Below are 7,354 nucleotides of genomic sequence, written 5' to 3'. Positions count from 1 at the left end.
TGGTGTAAATTTGGATATTTTACATAGGGTGTGCAATATACATTTACTGTATTTTGGATATTTTATTTACACCATATAATTTACATTTGGAGTAATTTTTGATATTTTATGTACAGTATATTGAATATAATTACTGTAGTTTTTAATAGTTTATTTACAGTATATATAACACATATTTGGTGTACTTTTTGATATTTTATGTATAGTATGTAATATATATTTACTGTAATTTTTGATATTTTATTTACAGTATATAAAATGTATTTGGTGTACTTTTAGTTAATATTATATGTACAATATATGAAATATATTTACTGTAGTTTTTGATATTTTACGTACAGTATATAGGATATATTTGGTGTCCTTCCGATATTTTTTGTAAATTATATAATGTATATTTGGTGTAATATTTGATATTTTAAATAGGGTGTGTAATATATATTTACTGTATTTTGGATATATTATTTACACTATATAATGTACATTTGGAGTAATTTTTGACATTTTATGTACAGTATATTAAATATAATTACTGTACTTTTTGATAGTTTATTTACAGTATATATAACACATATTTGGTGTAATTTTTGATATTTTATGTACAGTCTGTAATATATATTTACTGTACTTTTTGATATTTTATTTACAGTATATAAAATGTATTTGGTGTACTTTTAGTTAATATTATATGTACAATATATGAAATATATTTACTGTACTTTTTGATATTTTATGTACAGTATATGAGATATATTTGGTGTCCTTTGATATTTATTGTAAATTGTAAAATATATACTTGGTGTAGTTTTTGATATTTTACATAGTGTGTGTCATATATATTCACTGTCCTTTTTGATATTTTATTTACGGTATATAATATACATTTGGTGTGATTTTTGAAATTTTATGTACAGTATATTAAATATAATTACTGTAGTTTTTGATAGTTTACAGTATATATAACACATATTTGGTGTACTTTTTGATATTTTATGTACAGTATGTAATATATATTTACTGTAATTTTGATATTTTATTTAAAGTTTATAAAATGTATTTGGTGTACTTTTAGTTAATATTATATGTACAATATATGAAATATATTTACTGTAGTTTTTGATATTTTATGTACAGTATATAAGATATATTTAGTGTCCTTTTGATATTTTATGTAAATTATATAATATATATTTGGTGTAGTTTGTGATATTTTACATAGGGTGTGTAATATATATTTACTATACTTTTTGATGTCTTATTTACAGTATATAATATACATTTGGTGTAATTTTTGATATTTTATGTACAGTATATTAAATATTATTACTGTAGATTTGATAGTTTATTTACAGTATATATAACACATATTTGGTGTACTTTTTGATATTTTATGTACAGTATGTAATATATATTTACTGTACATTTTGATAATTTATTTACAGTGTATAAAATGTATTTGGTGAAGTTTTAGTTAATATTATATATACAATATATGAAATATATTTACTGTACTTTTTAATATTTTATGTACAGCATATAATATATATTTAGTGTCCTTTTGATATATTATGTGAATTATATAATATATATTTGGTGTAGTTTTTGATATTTTACATAGGTTGTGTAATATATATTTACTGTACTTTTTGATATTTTATTTACAGTATATAATATACTTTTGGTGTAATTTTTGATATTTTATGTACAGTATATTAAATATAATTACTGTAGTATTTGATAATTTATTTACAGTATATATAACACATATTTTGTGTACTTTTTGATGTTTTATGTACATTATGTAATATATATTTACTGTATATTTGGATATTTTATTTACAGTATATAAAATGAATTTGGTGTTCTTTTAGTTAATATTATATGTACAATATATGAAATATATTTACTGTACTTTTTGATATTTTATGTACAGTATATAAGATATATTTGGTGTACCTCTGATATTTTGTGTAAATTATAAAATATATATCTGGTGCAGTTTATGATATTTTACATAGAGTGTAATATATATTTACTGTACTTTTTGATATTTTTTTACAGTATATAATATACATTTGGTGTAATTTTTGATATTTCATGTACAGTATTTTAAATATAATTACTGTAGTTTTTGATAGTTTATTTACAGTATATATAACACATACTTGGAGTAGTTTTTGGTATTTTATGTACTGTATGTAATATATATTTACTGTAGTTTTTGATATTTTATTTACAGTATATAAAATGTATTTGATGTACTTTTAGTTAATATTACATGTACAATATATGAAATATATTTACTGTACTTTTTGATATTTTATGTAGCATATATAAGGTACACTTGGTGTCCTTTTGATATTTTATGTAAATTATATAATATATATTTTGTGTAGTTTTTGATAATTTACATAGAGTGAAATATATATTTACTGTCCTTTTTCGTATTTTATTTAGAGTATATAATATACATTTGGTGTAATTTTTGATATTTTAAGTACAGTATATTAAATATAATTACTGTAGTTTTTGATAGTTTATTTACAGTACATATAACACATATTTGGTGTACTTTTTGATATTTTATGTACTGTATGTAATATATATTTACTGAAATTTTGAAATTTTATTTACAGTATATAAAATGTATTTGCTGTACTTTTAGTTAATATTATATGTACAATATATGAAACATATTTACTGTAGTTTTTGATATTTTATGTACAGTATATAAGATATATTTGGTGGCCTTTTGATATTTTATGTAAATTATATAATATATATTTGGTGTAGTTTTTGATATTTTACATAGGGTGTGTAATATATATTTACCGTCCTTTTTGATATTTTCTTTACACTATATAATATACATTTGGTGTAATTTTTGATATTTTACGTACAGTATATTAAATATATTTACTGTAGTTTTTGATATTTTACGTACAGTATATAGGATATATTTGGTGTCCTTCCGATATTTTTTGTAAATTATATAATATATATTTGGTGTAATATTTGATATTTTACATAGGGTGTGTAATATATATTTACTGTATTTTGGATATATTATTTACACTATATAATGTACATTTGGAGTAATTTTTGACATTTTATGTACCGTATATTAAATATAATTACTGTAGTTTTTGATAGTTTATTTACAGTATATATAACACGTTTGGTGTACTTTTTGATATTATATGTACAGTATGCAATATATATTTACTGTAGTTTTTGATATTTTATTTACAGTATACAAAATGTATTTGTTGTACTTTTAGTTAATATTATATGTACAATATATGAAATATATTTACTGTAGTTTTTGATATTTTATGTACAGTATATAAGATATATTTGGTGTCCTTCCGATATTTTTTGTAAAGTGTATAATATATATTTGGTGTAATTTTTGATATTTTACATAGGGTGTGTAATATATATTTACTGTATTTTGGATATATTATTTACACTATATAATGAACATTTGGAGTAATTTTTGATATTTTATGTACAGTATATTTAATATAATTACTGTAGTTTTTTATAGTTTATTTACAGTATATATAACACGTATTTGGTGTACTATTTGATATTTTATGTACAGTATGTAATATATATTTACTGTAATTTTTGATATTTTATTTACTGTATAGAAAATGTATTTGGTGTACTTTTAGTTAATAATATATGTACAATATATGAAATATATATACTGTACTTTTTGATATTTTATGTACAGTATATAAGATATATTTGGTGTCCTTTTGATATTTTATGTAAATTATATAATCTATATTTGGTGTAGTTTTTTATATTTTACATAGGGTGTGTATTATATATTTACTGTCCTTTTTGATATTTTATTTACAGTATATAATTTACATTTGGTGTAATTTTTGATAATTTATATACAGTACATTGAATATAATTACTGTAGTTTTTGATAATTACAGTATATATAACACATATTTGGTGTACTTTTTGATATTTTATGTACAGTATGTAACTTATATTTACTGTAATTTTTGATATTTCATTTACAGAATATAAAATGTATTTGGTGTACTTTTAGTTAATATTATATGTACAATATATGAAATATATTTACTGTACTATTTGATATTTTATGTAGAGTATATAAGATATATTTTGTGTCCTTTTGATATTTTATGTAAATTATATAATATACATTTGGTGTAGTTTTTGATATTTTACATAGGGTGTGTCATAAATATTTACTGTACTTTTTGATATTTTATTTACAGTAAATAATATACATTTGGTGTAATTTTTGATATTTTATGTACAGTATATTAAATATAATTACTGTAGTTTTTGATAGTTTATTTAGAGTATATATAACACATATTTGGTGTACATTTTGATATTTTATGAACAGTATGTAATATATATTTACTGTACTTTTTGATATTTTATTTACAGTATATAAAATGTATTTGGTGTACTTTTAGTTAATATTATATATACAATAAATCAAATATATTTACTGTGCTTTTTGATATTTTATGTACAGTAGATAATATATATTTGGTGTCCTTTTGATATTTTATGTGAATTTTATAATATATATTTGGTGTAGTTTTTGATATTTTACATAGGGTGTGTAATATATATTCACTGTAATTTTTGATATTTTATTTACGGTAAATTATATACATTTGGTGTATTTATTGATATTTTATGTACAGTATATTAAATATAATTACTGTAGTTTTTGATAGTTTATTTACAGTATATATAACACATATTTGGTGTAGATTTGATATTTTATGTACAGTATGTAATATATATTTTCTGTAATTTTTTATAATTTATTTACAGTATATAAAATGTATTTGGTGTACTTTTAGTTAATATTATATATATAATATATGAAATATATTTACTGTACATTTTGATATTTTATGTACAGTATAGAAGATATATTTGGGGTCCTTTTGATATTTTATTTACAGTATAAAAATTGTATTTGGTGTACTTTTAGTTAATAATATATGTAGAATATATGAAATATATATACTGCACTTTATGATATTTTATGTACAATATATAAGATATATTTGGTGACCTCTTTATAGTTTATGTAAATTATATAATATATATTTGGTGTAGTTTTTGATATTTTACATAGGGTGTGTAGTATATATTTACTGTCCTTTTTGATATTTTATTTACAGTATATAATTTACATTTGGTGTAATTTTTGATATTTTATATACAGTACATTGAATATAATTACTGTAGTTTTTGATATTTACAGTATATGTAACACACATTTGGTGTACTTTTTGATATTTTATGTACAGTATGTAATATATATTTACTGTAATTTTTGATATTTTATTTACAGTATGTAAAATGTATTTGGTGTACTTTTAGTTAATATTATATGTACAATATATGAAATATATTTACTGTAGTTTTTGATATTTTACGTACAGTATATAGGATATATTTGGTGTCCTTCCGATATTTTTTGTAAAGTGTATAATATATATTTGGTGTAATTTTTGATATTTTACATAGGGTGTGTAATATATATTTACTGTATTTTGGATATTTTATTTACACTATATAATGTACATTTGGAGTAATTTTTGACATTTTATGTACAGTATATTAAATATAATTACTGTAGTTTTTGATAGTTTATTTACAGTATATATAACACATATTTGGTGTGTTTTTGATATTTTATGTACAGTATGTAATGTATATTTACTGTACTTTTTGATATTTTATTTACAGTATATAAAATGTATTTGGTGTACTTTTAGTTAATATTATATGTACAATATATGAAATATATTTACTGTACTTTTTGGTATTTTATGTACAGTATATAAGATATATTTTGTGTCCTTTTGATATTTATTGTTAATTATATAATATATATTTTGTGTAGTTTTTGATATTTTACATAGTGTGTGTCATATTTATTCACTGTCCTTTTTGATATTTTATTTACAGTATATAATATACATTTGGTGTGATTTTTGATATTTTATGTACAGTATATTATATATAATTACTGTAGTTTTTGATAACTTACAGTATATATAACACATATTTGGTGTACTTTTTGATATTTTATGTACAGTATGTAATATATATTTACTGCAATTTTTATTATTTTATTTACTGTATATAAAATGTATTTGGTGTACTTTTAGTTAATAATATATGTACAATATATGAAATAAATGTACTGTACTTTTCGATATTTTATGTACAGCATATAAGATATATTTGGTGTCCTTTTGATATTTTATGTAAATTGTATAATATATATTTGGTGTAGTTTTTGATATTTTACATAGTGTGTGTAGTATATATTTATTGTCCTTTTTGATATTTTATTTACAGTATATAATTTACATTTGGTGTAATTTTTGATAACTTATATACAGTACATTGAATATAATTACTGTAGTTTTTGATAATTACAGTATATATAACACATATTTGGTGTACTTTTTGATATTTTATGTACAGTATGTAATATACATTTACTGTAATTTTTGATATTTTATTTACAGTATATAAAATGTATTTGGTGTACTTTTAGTTAATATCATATGTACAATATATGTAATATATTTACCGTACTTTTTGATATTTTACATACAGTATATAAGATATATTTGGTGACCTTCTGATATTTTTTGTAAATTATATACTATATATTTGGTGTAAATTTGGATATTTTACATAGGGTGTGTAATATATATTTACTGTATTTTGGATATTTTATTTACACCATATAATGTACATTTGGAGTAATTTTTGATATTTTATGTACAGTATATTGAATATAATTACTGTAGTTTTTAATAGTTTATTTACAGTATATATAACACATATTTGGTGTACTTTTTGATATTTTATGTATAGTATGTAATATATATTTACTGTAATTTTTGATATTTTATTTACAGTATATAAAATGTATTTGGTGTACTTTTAGTTAATATTATATGTACAATATATGAAATATATTTACTGTAGTTTTTGATATTTTACGTACAGTATATAGGATATATTTGGTGTCCTTCCGATATTTTTTGTAAATTATATAATGTATATTTGGTGTAATATTTGATATTTTACATAGGGTGTGTAATATATATTTACTGTATTTTGGATATATTATTTACACAATATAATGTACATTTGGAGTAATATTTGACATTTTATGTACAGTATATTAAATATAATTACTGTAGTTTTTGATAGTTTATTTACAGTATATATAACACATATTTTGTGTAATTTTTGATATTTTATGTACAGTATGTAATATATATTTACTGTACTTTTTGATATTTTA

This window comes from Pan paniscus, chromosome 14, assembly GCF_029289425.2.
Source record: "Pan paniscus chromosome 14, NHGRI_mPanPan1-v2.0_pri, whole genome shotgun sequence".
In the NCBI taxonomy this organism is placed as follows: Eukaryota; Metazoa; Chordata; class Mammalia; order Primates; family Hominidae; genus Pan; species Pan paniscus.
Note: the sequence above shows the minus strand (reverse complement) of the source record.